Genomic DNA, 26,818 nt, shown 5'->3' with positions numbered 1-26,818 from the left:
TCATTGGTTTTGACAAAAACAAGAGCCTGTGGTGTTTGAAATCCCAGAGCAAATTGGATTTTCTAAGAAAATAGGGAACTGGGCATCTGAGAAAAGTTTACGTACCCAGAAGTCCTATAGTTAGGTTATAGAAATTGGCCTTGCTTAATTGTTAGCACACGAGAATACTGACCGCCTTGCGCCTCACTTGGGGAAAAGTATGGAGTTCACACTTTGAGTGTTTAAATGTGTAAGTAATTGGCACTAAGTTGAAGGCAGTCCAAAATGTTTTATTCAAATGAAAGCATAATTTAAGTTAGTAGAAATGTACTCAGGGTCCTCCTAATGAATGAATCTACTGACCCAATCCCTTTTGGTATCCTAGCCTTTGTTTCTCTTCCGATTGCCAACAATCCCTGAAGAATAGGCTGGATTTTAGGTTGACACATTTTATTTTGAATGGTGTGTGTTGATTTTATGTATCTATATAGATGTAGATATATACTTATAGATATATTTTCAAACTTAAAGAAAAGTTGCAAGATTAGTACAAAGAACTGTTGTATGTGCTTTACCTAGATTCACCAATTATTACTATTTAGCTTTATTTGCTTTGGCATTCACTGTCTCTCCATATATACATGTTTTTTTTTTCTCCTGAACCCCTTAAGGGTAAGGAGACATTGTGCCCTTTTCCCTGGAAATAGTGATTACTTCCTAAATGAAACAAAATTTTCTTACCAAACCACAGCACAGTGGTCTAAGTCAGAAATTTAACATTGATACTGTTGACTGATGTACCGTCCATATTCAAATTTTGCCACTTATTCCAGTAACACCCTTAATGGCTAATTTTTTCAGGCCAGGAACCAGTCTACAATCATGCGCTGCACTTAGTTCTCATGTCACTTTGGTCTAAGTATGAAGTAATTCTTCAGCCTCTTTGTTCTTCCTATTATTGAGAGTTTGTGACGAGTATAGGCTGGTTGTTGTGTAGAATGATCCTTGGTCTGGGTTTGTCCACTGTTTCCTCATGGATGTTTCATGTGATGTGCTTTGGATGGGGGTCCACAGAGGTGACAGTGTGTCTCTCTGTGCATCCTTACAGGAGCCACCTGATGGCCCTCTGTCTCATTAGCATCTTGGTTAAGGTGGTGCCCACGAACTTTCTCCACTGTCAAGTTATTATTTGTCCCTTTGTAGTTAATAAGTAATTTATGGAGAGATAGTTTGAGACTCAAAGTATTCTGTTCTTCATCAAACTTTTGACTTACATATCTGGTTCATAGAACCAGTAATTCAGGTGGATTTATTTGATGAAGAAGGTGAAGTGATTCTTAATGCTTACTTCCCACTAGTAGTTTTAACAAGCCACTCTTCTTTCTCCCGAAGGAAAAAAAATCCTAAAATATAAGCAGCAGAGGTGTGCAGCACAGTTCATTGACAAAAGGCAAGTGTTGGAGGACATATATTCCAGGAGCTCTGAGAGTAACAAACATATTTTGAGAATGTGAACAGTAGGGGCAAGTGTGCTTTTTGTTGAATCAGGGAAGGAGGAAAAGAATCCCCTGATCGGGATATAGGGACCAACTTGCAGACTTTTCCTTCCCTGTCTAGTCAAGGTTGTTGATTTCTCAAGAGTTGTAGAAGGACAGCCCTTTGGCCACACAGACCTTTAATCTAATAACCAGATCGTGAACCACATAGCCTGATGATGCTTTAAAAGATGTGATATATATCTATAACAATCTAAAGTGAAAGTTGCTTCTAATGACTCTAGCCCAGCAGAATAGGCCCCAAGAGAAAAGTAAAATCTTGGCTTCCATCTAGCCAGGTGAAAAGCTGTAGGCATCCCAAGAAATGAAACTTGAAGTTGAGATGTAAGAAATGTAGGAAGTTACAAGTCATTCTGGGGGAAAAAAAAATAATGATCTTATCCAGCAGAATAAAAAGCGGCTAGAGGCTGAATCATTCTTTCCTGTTCCCTTCCTCCAGTTTAAAACCATAGGTTCTTTAGGTTGAAAGTCCAGGGGTTGAAGCAGAAATCTTTAGGAGTTCTTAGGAAATGACAGGTGAGCAGGTTAATAACCTCGGGTAGGAGCAATTCTGCTGTAAAACACACTGGGGAAAATACTTCTGAATTTCTAATGGATTTAAATCTAGGCAGTCTAACATATTTTCTAAAGAACTATGTTCAAATTAAGGCTCCAGCTGATGTTACCCAGTCGCCTCCCCCATTAAGCCATCTCCAGTTCTCCCAATGTCATATTGTTCAAGATATGGTGTCTTCCATGAGCAAGGTTCTTGTGCATACAGGGGCAAGACATATCAGTTAGGATTTTGTTGGTCACAATAGATAGAAACCTTGGTCCCAACTGGCTAAAGTGAACAAACAAACAACCAAAAATTATTGGTTGATGTAACTGAACAGTCCAAAGACAAGGGCCAGCCCAGATCTGGTTTACTCCAGAGGCCCATGGTGTGTATTCTTTGGAGCCTCCTTTCTAGGACTCGGCGTCTTTGTCCTCCTTCGTGTCATGCTTCAGGATAAGCACATTGGTGACATTGCCTCTTCAGAACAGGTCTGTAGCTCTGCTTTCCTCGCCAGAGTGTCCAGCCTCACTCTGCTTGGGGTGCCTTAGGTCAGGTGCTCGTCCCTGTGCCCATGAGTAGGACCCGGAGGAAGGGACATGCTAACTGGCTGGAATACAACAGGACCCATCCTTGGAGCTGGGTAGCTGGCCAGTCCCACCTAAACCATATAGGAGCCTGTGCAGTTTGCCAAATAAGTTCTGCTTTTTGTGGCCTTTATGGAGCTTACAGCTTCATCAGGGAGGCAGACAAACAAATAAGCAAATGGATACAAGATACGAAGTGAAAGAACAGAGCTGTGAGAGTAAATGTCAGGGAGACACAGTCCAGACAGCGGAATGGGAAGTGACATTTGAGTTGAGATCTGAATGGTTGAGCAGGAGTTAATCAAGAAAAGAGGTTAGGGAGAGACAAAGGCCACGTGAGCATTTGGGGGAACATTTATCACTTTACTCTCTCTTAGGAGAGTTGGTGTGTGATGCTCAAAATATTGAACAACTAGTATGGTCCCCTAAAGAGGGCAAAATTACAAGTGGCCAAAAGAGGATGACTGCAGGAAAGCAGCAGCTCGCTGTAGGTGGCCACAGATGAGTGGCCCACTGCTGGGGTCTGAGGCCCACAGGGTTAGGGCTGGGGCGGAGACTGTTAACCAACTAGGATGGAAGTCGTAGATAAGTATATCAATAACTGGTATGGCAGCAGAGGCACGAACCTGCTGGATTTCAAGCCTGAGTGTACCCCCTTTTTTTCCGGGCCTCTTTCCACTACTTACTGACCACCAAACCGTCCCTATGCGATATTCAATAAATGTTGACTAAACATATAGATGGCTATATTGATAGCATGGGAAAATTATCTGCATTCATGCCTGATTGATATTGATAGAAGATTTCTCCCCAGAGCAAATTAGCAAATGCTTCCCTAGATTCCGCAGAGCATCTCAGATGGTGATTTTCAACTCGAGGCTTCTGGGATTTGAATCAGCATCTGCCTGAGGTTTGCAGGTTGAGGGGAATCTCAGCCTGGAGACACATGTTGATTCCACGGTACAGTGTTGGAGGCCCACACGGAGTAATAAACGTATAGTTGTGCTCTTTTTGAACCATGTAATACTTATTGACATAATGGGCACGTTTAAACAAAACTCATGAGGTGAAGCGTTAACATCTTGATTCCTGTCTTTTTTTGAAGGGGGAGAAAATGTGGGCCTGCATTTCAGCATGGAGGTTTGTCTGCAGCCAGTAGAGGCTGCCTCTTTAAATGGTGTGCTCTAATTTGCTTTTCTTCCACCTTTCTCACCGTTTTCATATTTGTTCCTTACTTGCCCTTGGGTCCCGGGTCTGAAAATAGCGAGATTTGAGCTTTCTATTGCAAAACCATTGCAAGGTAAAACGAGGACGATGGTCCTGGGCACCACGCTTCTGGCCTTCTCCACTGTTTTAACCCCAGCAGCAGGAGCATAAACTTTCCAGCTGTGTGAAGGACTCAGCACTGAGCTAGAGCCATCCCCAAACCAGCTGAAGTTAGTCTGTTAGCTTTGTGCAGGCTGAAAGCTTTAAGTAAGCATTTCCAGTCATACCTTCTGGTCATTTCCCTTTAGTGTACCGTTTCCACCTCCAGGTTCTTCTCTTACACCCTGAGAGGCTGGCCCAGAACTAACCGAGGAGCCGCCACTTGGCTGAGTCATTGTCATTAGCCTCCTTTTAGTCTCTTAAGCATCTCTCCTGTTTAGGGCTGAAGTCTAGTTGTATAAGATTTCAAGTAAAAACTCCCATCCGCAAGTCACTGATCCATTCATCCAACCTTACCTAGTTAGTTAGCGAAATGGGGAATCGTATTGGCAAGATCATTGTCCTTAAGCGATTTGGAGCCTAGTAGGGAAATTCAAATGCCAACATGCAGTTGTCCTACTCTGGGACAAGTGCCTATCAGGTAGGGTTGCAGATAAAATACAGGACACCCGGTTAAACTTGCACGGTGTATTTGTTAAATCTGATAACCCTAGCACCGGGGAAAGTGTTGGGTGCAAGGGAACACAGGTGAGGAGGACCAGGGAAGTCTTCGTAGAAGCACTGCCATTGAGGCCAACACGAGAGGGGTTAAGCCAGAAGAGGTGGAGGATAGGGGAGGGCTCTGTGAAGACAGAATAGCACGTGTGAAGGCCCTGACTTGATAGGTGCCCCAGGAAATTCAGGGGCCTGAGGTTCAGGATGTGGGAATATGGAGGGTGGAGGAGTATGTCAGGGGAGGGGAGACTGGAGACGCAATGAAGTCCTGCCATGGAATGTGGACTGGATCCTAAGCACAAGGGGCCAGCCATTGTAGGACTTGAAGCGGCAGAGTGACGTCAGATACGCATTGGAGAAAACTCCTTGTGGCTGGAGTGTAGTGACTGATTCGAAGAGGGGGGCTGGAGACAGGAGAAGGCAGAGCGGTGCCCTGCTGCAGTAACGAGAGTGAGTGATGGCCGTGGCTGTGAGGGAGAGAGAGGAATGGATGCGCTATTTAGAGGAGGGATGGGTAGATGCGGGAGATGAGGGAAGAGAAAGGTCGTGTATGAAGGTGGTTCCCCTCAGTGGGACAGGAGAGGTAGGAGAAGTGGGCACTGCGCTGCCCTTTACCTGTTTGCCTCAGGCCGGCTCCCTGCCTGTCCACTGCTCTGCTCCGTGTCACAGGGCTGATCCTGCAAACCCCATCGCCCAGATTTCCTCACCAGCTCTTTTCCAAGTAGGTTCAGCCAATGGAGAGCATTGGCCGGAGGTTGGAGGGCAGGGCGATGGGAGAAGCCAACGTATTTTCCCTCGCCCTCCGCCCTCCGCTCTCTGTTTGGGCAGCCACAGCAGGGCTGGTGGCCGCTGTGCTCTGAGTGGCTGCCCCACCAGGCAGCCCCTCCCTCTGGGCTGCCAGCTCCTGCCTGGCAGCTGTGGCAACACCACTTCCTTCTTTGCCCCCCAGCCCAGCAGTGGGGTGGGCGTGGTTTCCTCTGCTGTGACTCTGGGATGTCTCACCATCCCATTTGGCCTTTTATTTATTTATTTTTTAAATTTTTCTTGCGGTAGGCGGGCCTCACTGTCGTGGCTTCTCCCGTTGCGGATGGAGCACAGGCTCCGGACATGCAGGCTCAGCTGCCATGGCTCACGGGCCCAGCCGATCCGCGGCATGTGGGATCCTCCCGAACCGGGGCACGAACCCGTGTGCCCTGCATTGGCAGGCGGACTCTCAACCACTGCACTACCAGGGAAGCCCCCATTTGGCCTTTTAGCTTTTTCATCACCATGTGAAATTTGTCGTATTGAACTACCTGTCACGGGCTGTTTTTCTGAGTGGACATTCAGTAATATGGACGTGTTGGATTTGAGGTGCCTTATGAGACATTTAAATGGAGACGTTTAACAGGAAGTCATATATAGATTGAAAGGTGCAGAGAGTGGTCTTGGATGGAGACAGACTTAGCTGGTGATGGAAACTAGGGGAGAGGATGAGGTCCTTGAGGGAGATGGCATAGAGGATGAAGAGCAGAGAGCCTAATACAGAGCCCTGAGAAATACCCCAAGGAAGATCAGCTCAACAAGAGACTGGGAGGGTGCCAAGAGACAGAAAACGGTCAGGAGGGTTGGATGGCGCAGAAGCCAAGGGAAGAGATTTTCAAGACAAAGACGTTGTTTAAGATATAAGTCGGGGGCTTCCCTGGCAGCGCAGTGGTTGAGAGTCCGCCTGCTGATGCAGGGGACACGGGTTCGTGCCCCGGTCCGGGAAGATCCCACATGCCGCGGAGGGACTGGGCCCGGGAGCCATGGCTGCTGAGCCTGCACGTCCGGAGCCTGTGCTCCGCAACGGGAGAGGGCGCAGCAGTGAGGGGCCCGCATACCGCAAAAAAATAAAATAAAATAGAATAGAATAAAATAAAGATATAACTCGGCTTGGCGGTCACATAGATAAGGATTGAGAAGTAGTCCCCTGGACTTGTCAACGGAGAAATCATTGGGGGCTTCAAGGAGATCCGTTTCATGAGAGTAGTGGGGCAGAAACCAGATCGCAGTGTAGATGGGAGGGGAGCAATGGGGGGCAAGTCAAGAAATTGATGGCAAAGGGAAAGAAGGGAGGGGTGGATAGAAGGACAGGAGAATAGAGTGGAGGAGGGCATTTCCTTGTGGCTCTTTAACTCTGGCTGGGAGGGGCCAACAGAGAAGGAGATCGTGAAGATGTAGGAAGAGAGGGTGGCATCCCGAGCCCAAGGAGGACTGGCCTCTGTCTTCAGCTCCCACCAGCTGGACGTTCCCTTTCTCTAGCTTTCCACGTAGGCTGTGGAAGTTGCCCCTTGCCTCCTTGGATCAGCTGCCCTTGATTCGTTTGTCCTTTCTTCTTTCTCAGCACATCTGGGTACGTTATGTGATGACAAACAAATCACTACTGACGGTTAATTTTCTTGAAAACCCCCCCAGGCAGGTACCATTTTGGAGAACTACATATTGTGCCTCAAAAAGCCAAAGTAGCCCATTTTTCCTCTCTCATTGGGAGAGATTGCTGTTTCTTGGAGAACCCGATGAAGAGGGTGACTCGCACTTAGGAGTAACGTTGCTTGCAAAGTGCGAAAGGTGAGGTAGTTTGGCTCTGAGGCCTGAGACTTCCTGAGAGACGGCAGACTCACAGCTCCCATTTCCCTCTGACCCTGGGCTCTGAGCTCATCCAATGAGATGGTAAATGAAGTCACTGACACGGTTGAAAGGATAACTTTCTTCTCTCTTTTTCATTCAGAGCAAATTTAATGGAATTTGTATACAACATATGGATGAAATATCCATACGATGGGGCTTGACTATATCCTCACAATTCCCCTTCCCTTTTCTACATCTGGCCCCTTTAGCTCTGCAGACTTAACCCCACACCATCAACCGCCCCAGTCGGTCCACTGAGCGTCTCTTCCTCCTTCGCATCTGGTCGTTGTCGTCACCTTGCTCTCCACTACCACCTCCTGCGGTAGCTGTTAGGTCCAGGGAGGTTGGTTCACTGTGAGCAAGTAACTATCAACTCCATGGACAGGTGGAAGTGACTTGGCAGCCGGAATGAGCCCACCCTGAGTTAATTATACCAATGAGGGTCAAGGAGAACGGGGATGCAGCTGGTGTGCAGAGCCCCGGCAGTTGTGAGACACATGCTCCTGAATCCACATGTTGCTCCATATCCAGCCTTGCCTTTCTTGGTTCTCTCTCTTGACTCCATCCAGGTTTCTGCTCTCCTTGTCCCTTTGGGGAGGGAGGTCAGTACCGGCCCAGGTGTAGTCCCCCAATGCTTCCTACTTCCAGGCCCTACGTAGGCTTGTATATCCACTTGCTTGGGTTGCCCTGGCATTCGTGACAAGAAGTTGAGTGGTTTCTGCCCTAGGCTGTCTTTTTCTGGCGTCCTTCCTTGCTGAAATGTCAGAGGACGCCACTGAGAGGGCATAACCGCCAGTTGACCCGAGAGCTGGACCCGGGCAATCAGAGACTCCTCACCCCCTCCCCCGACCTTGGAATATACATTCTGCCCACCGTTCCCACAGTGGGAACCCTTTTCAAAAACTCAGCCTTGAGAGAGGAACGTGTTCTTGAGACCATGTGGACAGTATATGTTACTGAACCCTGTTAAGATCTCTGTGTAAACTCAAGATTCTGGCGCGTGGGTGCTGAGATCTGTTTGTCTTTCAGCTGACCAAGGCAAGCTTTGTAAGCAGGTTCCCTTGCTTGTTGAAACTGCCACTGACTAGTCTGGAGTGGGCTGCCTCTTTCTTCAGTCTCTCGTTGTCCTCTGTGTATAGGGGCCAGTTTGCACCCCAGCAGATAACCTTAATGCTTTGTTTGCTTCCAAGTATGTACAAATCAAGTAATGCTTTTGTGATGAAAATTATACAGCATTATACAGAGAACCAAACATATACTTTCCATTACATCTTTGATGTACTAGTTGGTGTTAAATGCACATGTTTCTTCACCCGTGTTCTTTGGACTGTTTTTTCATTCGTGTCTATTTTTCTTCAGATGATTTTCTAGTAATTTATACAAATTTGTGAATCTGGATAAACTAATATCTTTGACTCTCAATTTGCTCTCCAACAGTCATTGAAGTGCTGTTTTCAATATGTCCAGGCAGGGATTCAAAATAACAAAAATGCTTTTGAAAAATAATGTCGTAGGTTGACAGAGTGGTTTATAGATGATAGCATAGGCTTATGCTCTTAATTCTTCCTCACAACCCTGCTTATCATGGCTGGAATTGCTGCTACACCTGTGGGGGCAGCTGGGGCCTGACTGGGCCACATGCCTCTTAGGCCCCAGCTAGTAACTGGGGCTTGTACCCACGGGGGCAGCAGGGCTCCGAGAGGGAGAGTAGAAGCCCAGAGGGACCTGGCTCTGAACTGGTTCACCATTGTTTCTGCTGCTTTCTATTGGCCATGGCACATCACCTAACTTCAAGGGTGGGGAAATCAACTCTGCCTCTTGATGGGAGAAGTTGGAATGTCACATTGCAAAGAGTGAGGACACAAGGAGTCAACCTGGAGCCACTTTTGCAATTTTGGATGGTGCTTGGTGCCTTCCTCAAGGAGGTCGTACAAAACCATTTTTCAAACATCCCAGGTTCCTATAAATCTCCACCTCTGCTTTGGCGGCCCCTAAAAATTCCCAGTCAGTTTTGGTGAGGGGACACTTGGTGACAGTGTTCTCTTTCGAAATGAGTAGTTCCATTATCGACATTACATTGCTCCCCATCCATTATTTACAAGATTTCCCTGTTTGTATGTGCAAAATATTTATGTGTATATTTTGAGACATAAATTGTACAGGCATCTTTTTTTTCTTTCGCACACCCTAGAGATGTTATAGAGGGAGTAAATGTGTCCAAATTTGGGGAAAATTGGAACAATCAAGAGTTACCTGTATGGAATGCTGTTCACGATGACAATTCCCGCTACAGTACCTTTCCTCTGAGACACTTAGGGTCTGTCAACAGATTAAAAGTAGTAAAAGATGCCGATGGAGAGAATTTTCATTACCTTGTGCTCTGAAAACTTGGATTTTCATTGGTTTGAATGGGCCTGAAAATGCATTTTTCTTAGTAGGGGCATAGAAGCCTCTAGCGGTATACTTAATAAAGCGAGGTGAGTTATAAGCAATCATCTGTTGGAGGGTAAATGTACCACACTCCACTTTAAGAAAAATACAATATAAAAGTCTTACCATGGAAGAAAATCTTTAAAAAAAAAAACTTCAAGAAAAATATAGACATGACACCATATTCAGTTTAAAGTCAGTGACTTATAAGCAAAGCAAAGCAAAGCCAGTCTGATTAAGGCCGTTGCATTGTTCTCGCATTTTTTTAGGTCTCACCCATTTCTGTGGCCTTTTTAGAACCTAAGCTTCTAGGGCTCAGAGACGTTCGTCTTGACATAGGACTGAGCAAATGCACGGAGAGGTTCTCAATAAATAGGCATTAAATTCTAAGTCCAGAAGGGGCCTTGAGATTCCTTCTCTTTACTCCCTTGTAGAACTGTTTTAACCAGCCACCCAAAACAGAGATTTTCTTTAAATCTCAAAATTCAGACATTCCACAATCAGAACTTACTTCTCATATTGCCTTGTGGTCTGCTGTGGGCATCTGTCGAATGGTGTGAACTGTGCATGGGGACCATGGCCTACCCTCCAGGCCCACGGTTTGGGCTGCTGTGGTGCCATGCTGTGCCCAAGGGCCTTCTTCTTTGGAGGTCTGGGCTCCAGTGAGCCTTGGTCATGTTCTTTTATGGAACCTTGGGTGCTTGACCACTCTGACCCTCAGTCTCATTTGCAGGTTCTGGGGAAGATTAAATGAGCTCACGTGATATCCAAGTGACTGAGGCAGAGTACACTCGGGATGAATCTCTGCTTGGTTTTCATTGGCTGCAGAGGAGGGGATGACCCTAGGGGTGAGCTCCTTGGACTCCAGCTTTGGAGCCTCTCCAACTTGAATATGGGTATGCCTCTCGTGGATTTTGTTAAATGCAGGCTGTTATTCAGTAGTTCTGGGTGGGGCCTGGATTCTATGCTTCTAACGAGCTCCTACGTGACGGTGACACTGAGAGCAAGGGTCCAGCTCCTGCCTTCCTCCCTTTCCGGAATAGCAGGACGTCTGCCCCCCCGGGAGGAGAAAACATCGGCAGCATGACCACTAGTAACCAGTTTCCTTCGCAGGCAAGGGACCTTTACCACTGCTCCCAACCATTTTGTCTGAGGCACAGCAAGCCAAACTACTGAGATGCTGAGGTTTGCAGCAAAGAGGAGCTTTATTCACGAGGCAGCCAACCAAGTGAGGAAGTGACGTGAGAATAGGTCTCAAATCCGCCTCCCCAAAGGCAAGGGGCTTGGGGTATCTATGGGACAAAGAATAAAGAGGCAGGGCAGTATGAGGCATGGGGAGCATGAGGAAAGGTGATTGGAAAAAGGTGTGCTCATCATCGTTCTGAGCTGGCGTAACTAGGCAACAGGGCTCAGCACATTCTCTGGCTGGAGTTTTCGGCCCTCTGATGGCAGGAGGTCAAAAGGCACTTGCCCAGGGGGAAGATCGGTGGTCCTCTCCAGTATTAACAGGCTCCGCCTAACTAGGCAGAGCTGATTCCAAGTTCCTGGACAATACTGGGGCAAACATCTTATTGCTTATGCTACATGCTACTTGGAGGACGTGCAAGTGTTCAAGCTCCTTTGATGAGTGAAGACAGGATTTGACTAATCATGACACATGGTTTCACCTCCAGACGAGCAGAAGAGAGCTGTAGGCTGAGTCTGGCTCCTGGCACCTGGAATTGGAGGCAGATGGTTTAAAAATGGGCTCTCCCACCCTCTGTGTGATCTCAGCTAGATAGACTATTGAACCTTCCTGTGCCTGTTTCTCCACCAGCAGCATGGGGACACTCGGAGTCCCTCTCTTGGGGGCTGTTCTGGGGGTTCAGTGAGATATAGATGCATGCACAGGCACATGGGAGACACCCAGTGTGTGTTACCTCCGTGCTTATTTTTATTAGGAGACCAGTATTGTTAGAAGATTTCTGGTTTGGACAGCAAATTAGATAGGTGGTCATTACTATAGTGTATGCAACAGCAATTCACATTACCACTTGCAAAAAGGTAGTTGGTTGTCCAATGGAGATTATAAACATCCATTTACCATGAGCTACTGAACAGATACTTTACACAGTAACTCCTTCAAGTACTATTTCAAATCAATTCTCTTTGTTTTCTTAAGCAATTGTTAACCCCCAATTTTGTGAATAATACCAAGTAAGTCACTTGAAAATCATCTAGAGCAATCTATTTCACTTAGCAAGCCTAAAGCTGTAGTTCAACAATTTTATTTCCTGTTCTATGACAAAAATTACTCTGAACAGCTATCCCCTGGATAAGTAATCAGCTCAAGCTACTTTGACTGACTAAATCTGATTTACTGAGTTAATAAGCCAGTTGATGTAGAATAGGTCTAATGCATATTTCTCATCCATTCTGCATTAAACTGTTTCCCATGCCTCAAATGTCTTTTGTCCCATTCGTGCATATCCAAATTCCTACTTCTGTGCTGTAGGGCTTGGCTCAACTACACCTGCCTTTAGTTAAACTTTTCTTACCTGCACAACTGGAGATAATTTTAGTCTCCTCATGACTCCCACGGGGCTAGCTCTGTCGTGACACTTGACTACTTGGTGGCATATTTAATTTTAAAAAGCCTTCCGTTACTCCGTGCACATCAAACAGTAAATGCTTTCTGTTAGCAAACGTGCATAACCATTTTCTGAACTCTTCTGCTCCTGGCAAGATTCATGAACACACCAGGCAAATAAAGTGAAAGAGGAGACAGTACATAGTGTTGTATTCAATTGGGTCTTGATACCTAAGTGTGACTCTTAACCAAGGATTATGCAGTAGTTAAGGACACAGATTAAAGTTGTTTAGAGTGTGTCCTAAAGTCTCACTGGCAGAATTTAAATCTCTACTCTGGCAGTTGTAGACCTAAGACAAATTCTTCCTTAAACTTCATTTCCTGCATCTGAGAAAGATAATAGTATCTCCCTTGTAGTAGACTGAATAATACCATTGAACTAAATACCGTTGAGGCTAAATCTTCTCTAGTTTCTAGGATCACTCACTTTCTCATTTCTCCCTTCTCCTTTTAGTTCAGAGTCTTGTCAATTTAGTCCCTTCCCTAACCACAACTTATAAGAAGGGGACACCGCAAAGTGATGAAAGTCTAGACAGTCTGGTTTTAATCCTGGGTTTTTGCCACCAACTTACTGTGTGGCATTAAGCAAGCTATTCAGCCTCTCTGGGCCTCAGTTTCCCCCCAAAAAGGTGAATATTATGAATAGTACCTACCTATAAGGTTGCCATTATGAGGCAAGTGAGTTAATATTTGCTAAGCACTTAGAATAGTACTTGTTACAGTCTAAGCACTACAGTTGTGCTCGTTAATAATAATCAATGAAGTTGCAAGTGTATAACTTACTCAACTTTCTGTCATAACTTTGAAGTGTTGGTCTATCTGTTGTCCGGTGTTGCAGGTAAATGAGTCGAGGCATGGGCTGAGGCATTGCTACCACTGGGTGGTGTGTTCTCATATCTTGGAACAGCGGTGTGAAATGGGTAGTGGTTCTCCTTGGAGACGGGGCAGACTGGCAGATGACAGCCTGGGAAGGAGGTGTGGTGCCCATAGCTTTGCTGTCAGAGGTGCTGCCTGCTGAGGCACCGGTGCCGGCCTAAGCCGTAAATGGGGTGCTGGGGAAAACAGGAGTGGAATGGAAAATAAAAGCCTGGGAAGGAGGTGTGGTGTCCATAGGTTCGGGGTCAGAGGTGCTGCCTGCTGAGGCATCGGTGCCCGCCAAAGCCGTAAGTGGGGTGCTGGGGAAAACAGGAGTGGAATGGAAAATAAAAGCCTGGGAAGGAGGTGTGGTGTCCATAGGTTCGGGGTCAGAGGTGCTACCTGCTGAGGCATTGGTGCCTGCCAAAGCCGTAAATGGTGTGCTGGGGAAAACAGGAGCGGAATGGAAAATAAAAGCCTGGGAAGGAGGTGTGGTGTCCATAGGTTCGGGGTCAGAGGTGCTGCCTGCTGAGGCATCGGTGCCCGCCAAAGCTGTAAATGGGGTGCTGGGGAAAACAGGAGCGGAATGGAAAATAAAAGCCTGGGAAGGAGGTGTGGTGTCCATAGGTTCGGGGTCAGAGGTGCTGCCTGCTGAGGCATCGGTGCCCGCCGAAGCTGTAAATGGGGTGCTGGGGAAAACAGGAGCGGAATGGAAAATAAAAGCCTGGGAAGGAGGTGTGGTGTCCATAGGTTCGGGGTCAGAGATGCTGCCTGCTGAGGCATCGGTGCCCGCCAAAGCCATAAATGGGGTGCTGGGGAAAACAGGAGCGGAATGGAAAATAATAGCCTGGGAAGGAGGTGTGGTGTCCATCGCTTCCATATCAGAGCTGCTGCCTGCCTGATCTGAGAGCAGAGAGTAAAAGTGGAAGAGCTTCTCCCTAGCTTCTAACTCTTCTCAAGATCCAGCACGCACTGGACACTGGAAGGCTCAGCCTGGCTCTGTGACATGTCCATTGTACGCATCACAGAGAAAGGGTGGGCGGGGCAGGGGGTGAGGCGGGGGTGGGGGAGCACATGCAAACCCAGCCCCTGGAGAAACCCCGGCCCAAGGGCAAAGGGCGGGGCCCCTTCTGGACTTTCTAGCGTCTGGGACTTCTCGCTGTGTGTGGCAGGTGTTTAGCACCGGACGGGCCACCGTGCAGAGACTGTTGGGGACTGTGGAAGCCTTCTCGTCCAGAGCTCACCCTGCCTGGGCACCAGATCTGCAGGCCCCTCAGCCCTGCGTATGTATCGGCCAGCCGTTCCCCACCACGGGGCCAGAGGGTAGAGCCTGCTCAGAGCTGAGGGCAGGAGGCACCCAGAGTTGCCAGGGTGTGGCCAGCCTCCTCCGGGGACCTCCCCAGCTTCTCTGCGAGGCCTGGAGACTGGAGCACCTCCTCCAGGGCTGCTCAGCTGCCAGCATCACCATGAGCCAGGCGGTGAAGGTTTCTGAGCAGGGGATGCAGAGCCTGACCTGACTGGATGCAGCACCCCACGATGTCCCTTCCTGGCAGATAGGTTCTTTCTTCACTCCTTTTTTGAAATTTGGTAAAACAACATTTAAACCTTCGACTGTTCTTCAGGGTATACAGATGGTAGTGGCTTAGCCGGGATTCGAACCAAGCCTGTGTGATTCCAGAGCTCGTGCTCTGGACTGTGGTGCCTCCTTATCATATATGCTTCATGTGTTACTTGTTTTCCTTTTTTTCTTGTAGTCCTTATGGTACTTAGGCCTAAGTGCCATACCTGTAAGGAACAGCTACACTGCCCTGTAGGAGGTCTTCTTTTGTTCAATGCATGACTTGGTTATCCATCACAGTGGGTTCTAATCTCAGAAGATACAGGTCAGGGACCACCAGTTGTGAGCATAGCACCATTCCACATTTCTAAGTGAGGATTGAAGCTAGGATTTTCCCTTTGTCTAGTTTGAAGGATCCAGATATGTAAAGATTATATTCTAGATAAATCATGGGCTATCCTGAAAGAAATTCACCAGTGAATTTTTCCGTTTGGATTAGAAACCAGTTTCTCTGGCCTTCCTGGAGTATATCCAGTAAGGCATCTCATTCATGTCTAGAAAGCAAATATATCATTTATTGCAACTTGAGCGTCGAGCTATGAAAGTTTAAAGTACGATCAACACAATTTGGTCATTGTGAGTCTGCCAGCTGGGTCCACCCTTGACTACACATATGTAACTCTAGAAATTCTTATGCCCAAGAGAGGAGACGTACTCTTGGGTGTCTAGGACAAGGGAAACATGTGTTGTTATTCAGGAGCTGGAAGCTTCAGCATGACAGGAAAGAATTGAACAATCCTGGTCTACACAGCACTTTACCTTGTTTAAAACTCATTTCTTTGCCTTGCTTCACTGGAGTGTTTTCTGCCTCCTGGGGCTGACATTGTGTGTTATATATCACACATGTGACATGTAGAAGTTTCAGAACCCAGAATCATATAGATGAGCAAAAATGTATTTATATATTTTTGTTTAAAATCTATTTAAAGTAACACTGGGCATAATTCATATATTCCAAAATTAGTGTGACCCTCTGTTGATGAGATTCTTTTTATGGTATGTCACAGCAAATTTGGACTTCCATCCCCAATAAACTGTAGGGTTGGAGGCCACAAAAGCTTTTGCTCAGACCTAAATTCTGTCTGAAAAGAAAGGGTAAATATTCTAAGCCCTTTCTAAGCTCCCCAAGAGCAGAAATGATTTACAGCTGTGGCATTGAACCATCATTCCTTGATCTCATTTGGGAAGAGTTCAGTAAGAAACAGTGTCTTGATTTTTGTTTGTTTTGATTGTTCCCTGTTTTCTTGTCTTGCTTACCAACAATGCATTGTAATTCACGAGTTAGTATGGCAGCAGGCTGAGTGTTGCCTGGAGCTCATTAAATGAACTTTTTTTCCTAAAATGACTTTTTTCTCCTTGTTTTCAGCCCCTCTTCTTTCCTCTGCCCTTTACTATAACCAGAGCTCAGCAAAAGCTGACTGGCTTTGTGCAGACCTTACTTAGGGTAGTCTTTTCTTCATTATTTTATTCATGGCTCCTCCATTTCACTGTTTGCCTTGTCGAAGTGTGTTGACATCTTTCTGTGGTTGATGACTTCCAAAGTGTCTTGGCTTTTATTGGTTGATTAATTTTGGTATTTCTACAGTTTTATTTCAATATGGTTTCAGGAGGAACAGAAAGTAAAGATGTTTCCTAGCCTGCCATCTGGATCTGAAAATCCCTGTTGATTTTAGAATCCAATGTTCCCATGGGAAAAACCCAACCTGGGCATTAATAGATGTAACAGTCCAGATTTCAGCTTTTCTTGAGCAATCACTAAGGATTTACTATGTGGTTGTTTCTAATGGGAAAGTAATAACTATCTCATGGCATTGATTTGAGGACTAAATTAGATAATGAACATGAAATAAACCTTTGTAAGGTTTAAAAATGTATAAAAGTGTTTTTGTTATTATTTGATTTGTTGCTATTTCAACTTTACGTGACAGTTGTTTATGACCTTGCTTATGTGAGGAAATGCCTTCTGGTTTATTGTTTTGAAAGCCAGAATATATTTTTCAAAAGCTCAATGGAAATGGCATCATTTGTGAAGGTTAATGTTGAAGGCATAAATGTTTCTTGACACCTATCACTTTACAATGTTTTCAGGCACTAATTGACTCATGTATTCCTCTTCCAAATTTTGTTGAGCGCCTCCTACCAGCCACATGCTTTACATCAGGTGTTGGAAAGCATTTTCTGGATTTTAAATATCTTAGGCTTTGTGAGCCATATACAGTTTCTGTAACTTCTCGTCCTCTTTCTTCTTCAACAAGCTTTCTAAGCGTGAGAACCATTATTAGCTCACAGTCCCACAGATCCAGGCTGAGCGCCTGATGTGATTTGTGGCCATTATGTGCGGATCCCTGCTCTGCGTCCTCACTGAGGAGGAAGCGCATTTTTGAGTAATCACTTCTTTGATTCAACTATTGGTCTTCTGGGGCTGGTCCTTATTCTCCTACAGTCTCTAATCAACATGGCATCCAGAGAGATCCTGTTAAAACATAAGTCAGTTCATGTCACTCACATCTCTTCAATGGCTTCTTCACAGAAAAAGCAAAGTCCTCAAAGTGCCTCCACAGCCCTAGAAATCTGGACCTCTGTTTCCTCTCTGACTATTTCCTTCTCCTCTCCACTTTGCTCGCTGTGTTTTCCACACTCTGACATCCTTTCTGCTGCTTGGATCCTCCAAGCCCACCCTTTCCTCATTGCCTTTCCGTCTGCCTGTTCCCTCTGCTTGGACTCTTCACTTCCCAGGTGCGTGCGCTCCTTGCTCCCTCTCACAACCTGAAGTTCCGGCTTACATTTTATCTTCCCCAGAAAGCCCTCATGGATCACTTCGTTTCAGATCGCAGCCTCCTCCTACCAGCTAACAATCTCCATCTCCCTTCCCTGCTTGCTGTTTTTCTCCAGCACTTCCCTGATATACTAGTTATTCTATCCATTTATTTAATTTCTATTTACATATGTATACTTATGATTTTATATTGGCTTCTTGACTTTTGTCTCCCCCCTCAGCTCGAGAGGGTTTATTCATCTGTGTTCATCACTGCTGTGTTTCCTGAACATGCCTATGAAACATAGTGAAGAATGGTGCCTGCAATTTGGGAAGGGATCAATCAGTTTTCTTGGCTGAATGAAGAAATATGTTCATAAATTAATGAACACATTTCCGGGGTTTCTAAATTGAGGACTAATGGGAAGAGGAAGGCAACGGGTTGGGACAGGTAGTGCAAGAAGTAGTATTTGGAGCACTCTGATAGCTCTCCTAATAGATACGATTTTGTTCATGTAAGTAGTTTTAATGAGAGACCTGGGAACTAGGGACACACAGCTTCAAGAGTTTTAGAATGCATTCTGTAGAGGTCTTTTTAAATGTGTACAAATATCATTGAAAATATATGCACGCATATACACCTGTGTTACTTTATTTAGTGTTTTACAAGAGCCCCTCAGTGAAGGGGTAGTAGCAACTATCAGTATCCTTCCTTTATGATGAGCTTAATTTATTCAAAGTTACATTATAATTTATTTGTAACTGAAACTAGACTTAGTTATTGAGTAGACCCTCCCTAGAAACCTATGACATTAATAAAACCAACAAAATTTGTTCAGTTTCCAATTATGGAAACTGACTCAATTATGGGCCATCCTTTTTTTTTTTGCGGTACACGGGCCTCTCACTGTTGTGGCCTCTCCCACTGCGGAGCACAGGCTCCGGACGCGCAGGCTCAGCGGCCACGGCCCACGGGCCCAGCCGCTCCGCGGCATGTGGGATCCTCCCGGACCGGGGCACGAACCCGCGTCCCCTGCATCGGCAGGCGGACTCGCAACCACTGCGCCACCAGGGAAGCCCATGGGCCATCCATTTTAATGAAGGGAAGAAGTGATTTAACAACTACAGAGCAAACAGAATATTAAGTGTTTTCCTCCATTACTATTAGTAATGGATAAAGTGGGCTCCAACGCCTTCAAGGTAGCTTGAAGACCATCATCTTTGAGTCACGGGTAGGGGGATGTTCAGCCAGGATGTCTTTCTCTGTCACTGAGAAAACTTTCCATGATATATAATGATACTTAGTGAAACAGATACGGGGCATTTGGGTAATTAGGAATCCATTAGCATATTTTTTCGGAAGCCTTGACTACAAACTGAAGACAGTGGATTTGGACACTTTTGGCTCTGAAGAAGTTGTTTGGATATTCATCTTTATGCTGAATGAAATACGTTTATTTCATCTCTGCAGCTTCCCATATACCATTTTGCAACCTCTGTTTTGTGTTTGAAAAGACTTTTAGAAATTAAAAATCTAGTTTAAAAGTAAGTGACAACTTAAGTGATATATAGAATATTTTGTTGACTTACACGAGCATGCAGGATTAAATATGACACAGTTCAAATGTTAATTTTATTTTAATGTGCATATTGGGGTGGAGTCTTCAAGGTGCCAGAAAACAAGAATTCACCCATCCTGTTTGGAACTCCAGCACACACACCCCTTCGGTTACCAGTTCTGTTCATGCCACAGAATCATCTTCAGAAAATGTACTGTTTTCTATGTACCTGGTCTGTATATCTCAATTAGTTGGAAGAATTTCCCAGATACCTCTTAATATGTAGTGCTCCAATTCCAATCTTGCCAAGTCCTGTACCAGGGACATAGCCCATAGGAGTTTTATTTCTCTTGATTTCTCTGGCTTGTTCAGAACCCAATGAAAGAACAATGGAATGGGATCAAAGAGATCAGGGTTCTTGTCCCAGATTTACCGTAAAATAATTGTGTCCCCTTGGGAAAATTATAGTTATTCTAGACCCCTTTCCTTTTCTTTACTTTGACAGAGCTGCACTAGATGACCCCAAATAACATAGCACTCTTTCAGTAGTAGCTTAGATGTTATTGGTATTGTGAAACAAATGAAGACAATGACACATGAAACTGTGCAACATCTCTGTAACTATGTTTTTTTAGAGTTGCTTCCATTTTACAGATGATGACTGAGCACAGAAGTAGATAGATGTTTGGAACCAGAGGTTCCAAAGTAAATGGAGCTAAACGACAAGTTTCCTTCTTTCCTGAAGCTGACTTAGCCAAAACACAGGCTGCTGAATATTAAGCTGTAAAGCATATTATCAGTACATTTTAAAAGAAGCTGTTCTTCTAGGATTTCCAGTGAATAGCAAGCGGTTTTGAAATTCTTCAAAGATCATCTAATTTGGTGAGATTTCCAGCTCTATTTTCCTGTCAAGCAAGTTGCATTAGTGCCAGGTAATCATGTGAGCTTCTGGATGCTTCTCTGAACCTCTTGAATTTTTCTTCTTGCTATCTGAAATTCATGCCAGATAAGCCTTTTGCTAGAGCGTATGTACAGACTTGTGTATTTTTATATAGGAAAGCGATGCATTGAGTCAGGACGGGGGTTAAGCCCTCATTCTCAGAGTGGTATTGAGCTCCTGGTGAAATATAATCATCATTTCCTCAGAATCGAAAAGCAGTTATCTCTAGTTTTTAATCCCATTAACTATTTATACATTTACGTATGATACGTGTATTTATTGTACCTACTAGGTGTGTTGTCTTTGGGAAGTACAAAGCTCTTTGAGACATAGGTTGTGCATTTTTTTTGTTTTCCCACAAATACTGTGACCTTTTGAGCAGGAAGGTCTATATTTTACTAACATCTAGAAGCAGAAGTTAACACCGTGTCTAAGATGTAGTCAATGAATATGAAATAGATAAATGAACATATTTTTAAGGAAGGGCCAGGACATGAACAAATAGAAACATTTCATTTTCAGTCACAAAGCAACCACAGACATACAAATGATACAGACAACAAGTGCTATGTCATTCAAAGAAGGCATAGAATAGATACAGCAAGGATCTCCTCTATGGCACAGCGAACTCTACTCAATATTTGGTAATAACTTAGAAGGGAAAAGAATGTGTAAAGGGAATCACTGTGCTGTACACCTGAAAGTAACCCAACATTGTAAATCAACCATACTTCAATTAAAAAACAACCAACAGACAACCACAACAACAAAAAACCAAAGAGGTCATAGAAGTTCTTATGAGATTCCATTAGAGAAGCCAAATGAGGACAGGAGAGAATGGCTTTTGAATCAATTCAGAGGAGAAGTCACAGAGAAACTTGTCTTTGACCTGAACTTGAATTTCCATTAAGATTGCAGCGCAGGGATATTACAGATGAAGGTAATCACATAAACTTACGGTACTGAAACTTGCAGAGGTTATGAGTGTTGTTCAAGATCCCAAAGCAAGTGCATTGTGGAATCAGCATTTTAAGTGAGGCCTAATGAACTAAAAACAAACAAACAAAAAATCAAGCCCTTCCTGTGATACCATGTTGCCTTTGAAGTCGTTTTATTTGGTGGCTTGGTAGAAAGTGGTTCCAGTGTTTCTGGCAGGAGTGACTAGTTCTGTCCCCCCACAGCCCCCCACCCCCGAGTTGATGCTCAAAGTTTCCTTTAGAATGGACTTGCTAAAATGCAGACACACAAGTATTCATGATGCCTGTGTCCAATCATTTCTCCTGCCATTGCCTATTTCACTTCTGGATTCTATGAACAATTCACTGCCTTCCTTTATCCTTTTCCCTCCTCCAAGAATTCCTTTCTCCCTATGGGGCACCTGGGAAACACACTTCATTTTTCAAAACTCAATGTACGTATTATGTCTTCTGTGCAGTCTTCTTTTTAGTGTTGTGACCGCACGCTCCTTTTTGCTACCCTTGCACTCCTGCATGCCTGATTGTTGCACTCGCTACACTGTATTGTATGTTTACATAACTCTGTTTTCCCCTGGGCAACGTTCCTTGGGGCCAGGGACTACCTTTTTTCATCTATTGATGTTGCCTTAGCGTGTTACTTGTTGTGAAGTAGTTAGTTATAAAAATGAGATTTGATTAAATTGAAAATTGTTATATACATATTAGTTATTATTTACAGATAGAACAGGAAAAAATGTTAATGTTGGTGCTGAAAGTTCACTACTAGTAAATGGTGGTGGTACTTGACTTCACTTATATTATTTTCCCCACTATTATAGCTTTCTACCTGATATCTCTTCTTTATTTCCACCTGTGTTTCTTTATTACTAAACCAAGAAAAACAGGTATGAGGGTAGGGCTAGGCCATACGTGGCTGGAGTAGTACAGAAATTGTGTGGGGTTTTGGTGAGAAAATCCTGAAGCATACAGGTCTGCATCTTCCCTTTGAGGCATGCGGAGGGGTCTGCTTCTAAAGAGTTTTATTAGCAACTACTCAAGATGCTTTTGCACAAGGCTCCTGATTAGCTGTGGGTATACAAAGAGTGAATCAGAGTTAGCGTAGTTTCTGATTTCTTTTACATTGTCCATGTGGATGATCACTTTTTACTGCTGGCGGTGGTGGTGGTGGGGAGTGAGGGAATGTTCCTTTCCTGCTCCTGATGTTTCAGTCCTGTCAAGAGAGCTGCTAGGGTCATCTCAGCCCTGCTTCTTTACTGACTCTGCCCCAGGATGATCAAGTGACTTATATAGAAAGCTTGAAAAGAATTCAGTGAGCATGCTTGCCTTGACTAATTCTGTCCTCTCCCTTGAGAGTGTGAGTGAGTGTCTTCTGTTTCTCTCATTCTGTGTGTTACTAGTTAGTAAGTCTGCCCAATTCTGGGGTTCAGTTATGTGATCATTTCATTCAAACTGGATTCTCAAGCCAGGGTTATCAGCAGTAACAGGAATATCCGGCCCTCCCTCTTTTCTCTTATTTCCTAATTTATTCCAAACCAAATGGAATTAAGGCATTGTACTTGCTGGAAGGTCATTAGAAGACCCTAACATTTGGTGCATTACCTGGGAGCACTGAGAAATGAAAAGAAAGGAGCAGACATTTTGGAGAGTAAAGTGTCCATGTGGAAAATATTTTGGTACTGCTAAGGAAGGTAGTCTAGTGCCCTGGTCTTTAATGTATGGTGGGATGTTGAGACCTCTGACTGTTTGAAAATATTTAGGGTTGTGCAGTAAACTGCTGAAGCCTAGAAAAGGTTTAATGCCTGCTGTATAAGTGTCCCGTGCTTGCTGGGAGACTAATAAACTTGGAGGCTTAACACAATAGAAATTTGCTATCTCACAGTTGTAGAGGCCAGATGTGTGATATCAAGGTGTCAGCAAGGCTGCTCTCCCTACAGATGCTCTAGGGGAGATTCTGTCGCGTGCCTCTCTCGGCTTCTGGTGGTTGCCAGCTTCCTCAGCTTGAGGCCACCTCACTCAGTGTTTGTCTCTGTCCTCACATCCCCCGTTATGTGTCTGTATGTTCTCTTCTGTCTGTCTCACGTGTCCCTCTGCCCTGCTTGTATAATGAGGACAATTGTCAGTCTGTTTGGGACCCATCCAGGTAATATAGGATGGAAATCCCATCTCAAGGTCCTTAATAACATTTGCAAAACCTTTATTTTCAAATGAGGTAACAGTCAAGGATTAGGACATGGATATATTCTTTGGGGGGCCACCATCCAACCCACTACACCAGCCATACGATACTTTGATTTTGGCTGATGGCTGCAGCTTATGGCGTGGGAGAGTGGCTGTTTCTTTCGAGCCACTTAAGTAAAGGTCTGACAGAAAAGGGCGTTAGGGAGTTGCAGGTGACCAAGCGATACGTGGAGCGGAATGAATAAGGCACCTGGAGGGTCTTTAGTATACAGAGCCTTTACCTGGCACTTGACTTGAGAGTGTGCAGGAGTTCACAGGGTAGGAAAGTCTCAGGCAGCCGTCCACCTTGCCTTACTCTTCAGGTACAGTTTTTCCCAAGCAGGCTTGACTGAGACAAAGACTCAATTGTAAGGGAAACGTTTTCTAGAACTTGTCGGCATTGACACATACGGTCTACCGTAGGCTCAAGTGACTCCCTTTACATGTGGACCCAAGCTGACACTGGATTTGTCAATTATGTTGGAGAAAGCAAGGTTCTCTTAAAGGCAGCCGCCTTTGGTCTATGCAGGTCCGTAGCAGGAGGCAGTGAAAATGGCCATGGCGGCATACGTCTGTCAAATCTACGCATCAGAACTGGAGGTGTAATGTCACTCGACTGAACCCATAATCAGTTCAGTACTGCAGTGTGAACCACAGGGTCATCACAGAGGAAGGATAACTCAAGAGTCCATGTGTGACAGATGCTCAGGGCTGTGCCTGCACGTGGCAAATTCATAGTGACAAACCAACGTCAGGCTAAAAGATTCCTCCTGGTTCGAAGTTCACAGGTCAGAAATTGCAGTTAAATGGCATAAACGAATGAACATCCTAGTGAGGCTAAAACCAAAGAGACTTTATCTTTGTCCCAAATGCCATTGAGTTTCTTCTATGTTCTTTGGTCAAATTCTGTACTGGATTCTGGGAACAAAAATGTGCCTAGTTTCACTCTTCTAGGAGTGGGGGATTGGCTTTCTTTTGATATTGTTTTTAAATTTTGGGGATAGTGCTGTAAAATCAGATTGTATCTTAGTAACTCTTTAGACTCTTTAAAAGCACGGTTCATGAGAGACTTGATAAACTGATAAAACAGCCAAGGCCCTGCGAGACCCACACCCGTGTCAGTGACGGAAGTGCAAGCTACAGATACTGAAGGAGCCCTCAGTCCCATTCAGGCAATGAAAGCCCTGTCACTGAGCATGAACAAAATGTACATTTGGGAGGATGGTTTATGGACATTTAGGACTTTGGATTTTCAACCCACAGTAACAAGGACACTTGATTTCAAGCTTGGGCTTTAATACTTCGGGACCTTAATTCATAAGAGCGTTTAATGTGAGCCCTTTTAATTTCTCTGTGAAGAATTTGATACTGGCAAAGGTGTACTTTTAAATTTGCAACATTTCTATGATTTCTGAATTGTACTACTGGATGCTTTTATGTATTTAATCTTAGTTTGTCATTTAACCTCATCATATGTCTCTGGTTAGCTGTGATGTGGATGGCTGGTAGAACAAAAAGTTGTTTCTGGTCATTGGATATGAGTAGCCTTGGAGTTAATTTAAATTAAAGCAATTTCTCACCCATATCAGAGACTTTTGGGATGAAGCTCGAAGTCATCCACCAGCAGTTCCAGGAGGTCACTCAAGTGAGTAGCCCCATAAAAGTGTGAGCAGGACTGTCCTGGTAAAGGTCTGTTTTTCCTGAAGGGAGAGCCATATTCCGTTAATTACAGGCTTAAAGGCATCGTTGAGTGGGTTAAGAGATTGAAAAAAACAGGGGACCACTAGTGACAATTTCCCTTCTCGTTCCTAATGGTACCACCATGGGAAGGGAATTTGATTAGTATAACTTTTAACCTCCCTGCTCTTATAGTCACTGACACTGGCTAGGTGAGGTGACCGACTTGACGGTCAAAGTTAGGAAGAATAACTGGCCATGCTTTGCTAAGCTCTTCTTTCCTTCATCTTGGGAGTGAGTCTGGTGATAGGAGACAAAAGTTCTCTGCTCCACTGTGGACACGCCCCTCTCACATGGGTTTGCCTGGAACCACCTTGCTGCAACAAAGTGGGTAAGTCTGGATAATTCTAGCATTCAGTTGACAAACTCACTTGGCTATGTCGTGAAGCCCCATTTTCCAACACGGGCTCTAACAGTAAGAAGTGACATAATGTGTGGGCTCCAGTGCAAAATGAAAATAGAGTGCCTCTTGTTGAAACTGCAAAGAAAAAGTGTTGTTGAAAGTATTTGCACTGGGGTACATAGTGTCCTCCCCACATTCATGTTCACCTGGAACCTGTGAATGTGCCCAAGTAAATTCTTTTTTCAGATACAATCGAGATAAGATGACATCATACTAGATGAGGTTGAGCCCTAAATGGGTTCTGTGGGTTGTTGTGTCTTCTCTTTTTCATATATGTCATCTTTTTCAGCAGAAGTGTTTGGCTAATATTGGGAAGTAAAACGAGTAAGCAAGGATATGATCAGATTCCTTGGACATTCTTGTTTCTTAAAAAACAACTACTTTGTTTCTGTTAGAAGTAAGTTCAGATTCAAATGGAAAGCATGGCCTCCAGAGCTGTTAACACCTTGACTTAGTCTTGGATGTGACTAGTAGCACAGAATTCTGGTGGAACTCAGTAAGACTCCAAATGGGTATCAGATAAGCATGTCATGGAAAGCACACCGTAAGCAGGGTGAAAACTAGATGTGAATAGGGCAGCAGGAATTGTGGTAGACACACACATATTGCACATGTCTCCTCTGCTCATGGGTATATTTTATTGTCCCGTAAACTTTACTTACAAAACGTAAGTTCAAAGATAAAATCATTAAGGATGTCAAGACAGCAATAGCAGAGCATGAAACCAAGCAAGCATGGGGCCCTTTCTGAGCATGGTTCACCCTGGACTTGGTAAACTGGTAAAACAGCCAAGGCTGTGAGATACCCACAGCATGTCAGTGACAGGAGTCCATGCTACAGATATTGAAGGAGCCCTCAATGCCACTCAGGCCCTGCAAGCCCTGTCATTGAGAATGACAGAGCTTTAAATATAAATTTAAATTTAAATATAAATTTAGGAGGATAATCTATGGACACTTAGGACTTTGGATTTTTAACCCACAATAACAAGAAAACTTCATTTCAAAAGGAAGTGTGAGGTCTTCAAGTTTGCTTTGGTTATTGAGGGTCCTTCGTGGTTACATATCAATTTTGGAGTAGTTTCTTCTATTTCTGCAAAACTAGGGGATTTTGATAGGCATTGCATTAAATCTGTAGATAGCTTTGTGTAAAATGGACATTTTAACAATAGTTCATGAACATGGATGTCTCTCCATTTCTTTATGTCTTCCTTAATTTCTGTCAATAATGCTGTAGTTTTCAGTGTACAAGTCTTTCATGTGTTTGGTTAAGCTTATCCCTAAGTATTTTATTCTTTTTGATGGTTTTGTAATGGAATTGTTCTCCTAATTTCTTTTCTGGATTGTTCATTGTTAATGTACAGAAATGCAAGTGATGCGTGTATGTTGCTTTCATATTCTGCAAACAAACTTTGCTAAGTTGGTTTATTCTAATAGGTTTTTGTTCTAATAAATATTTTGTGAAATATTTAG

The 26,818-nt window shown here is 44.3% G+C and overlaps 1 protein-coding gene across 1 annotated transcript in view; it reads right to left on the bottom strand.

The window, feature by feature from the left end:
* Positions 1-10,915: 10,915 nt before the first annotated feature.
* The window catches only part of LOC131755526 (RNA/RNP complex-1-interacting phosphatase-like), a 76,706-nt gene continuing 60,803 nt past the window's right edge, over positions 10,916-26,818 (bottom strand). Inside the window, exon 5 of the mRNA XM_067032167.1 lies at positions 10,916-11,371. The gene's annotated coding sequence lies outside the window, so the exon portion shown is untranslated. The remainder of the gene's footprint in view (positions 11,372-26,818) is intronic.

This window comes from Kogia breviceps, chromosome 4 (assembly GCF_026419965.1).
Source record: "Kogia breviceps isolate mKogBre1 chromosome 4, mKogBre1 haplotype 1, whole genome shotgun sequence".
NCBI lineage: Eukaryota > Metazoa > Chordata > Mammalia > Artiodactyla > Physeteridae > Kogia > Kogia breviceps.
Note: the sequence above shows the minus strand (reverse complement) of the source record. Positions and strands in the feature narration are given on the sequence as shown.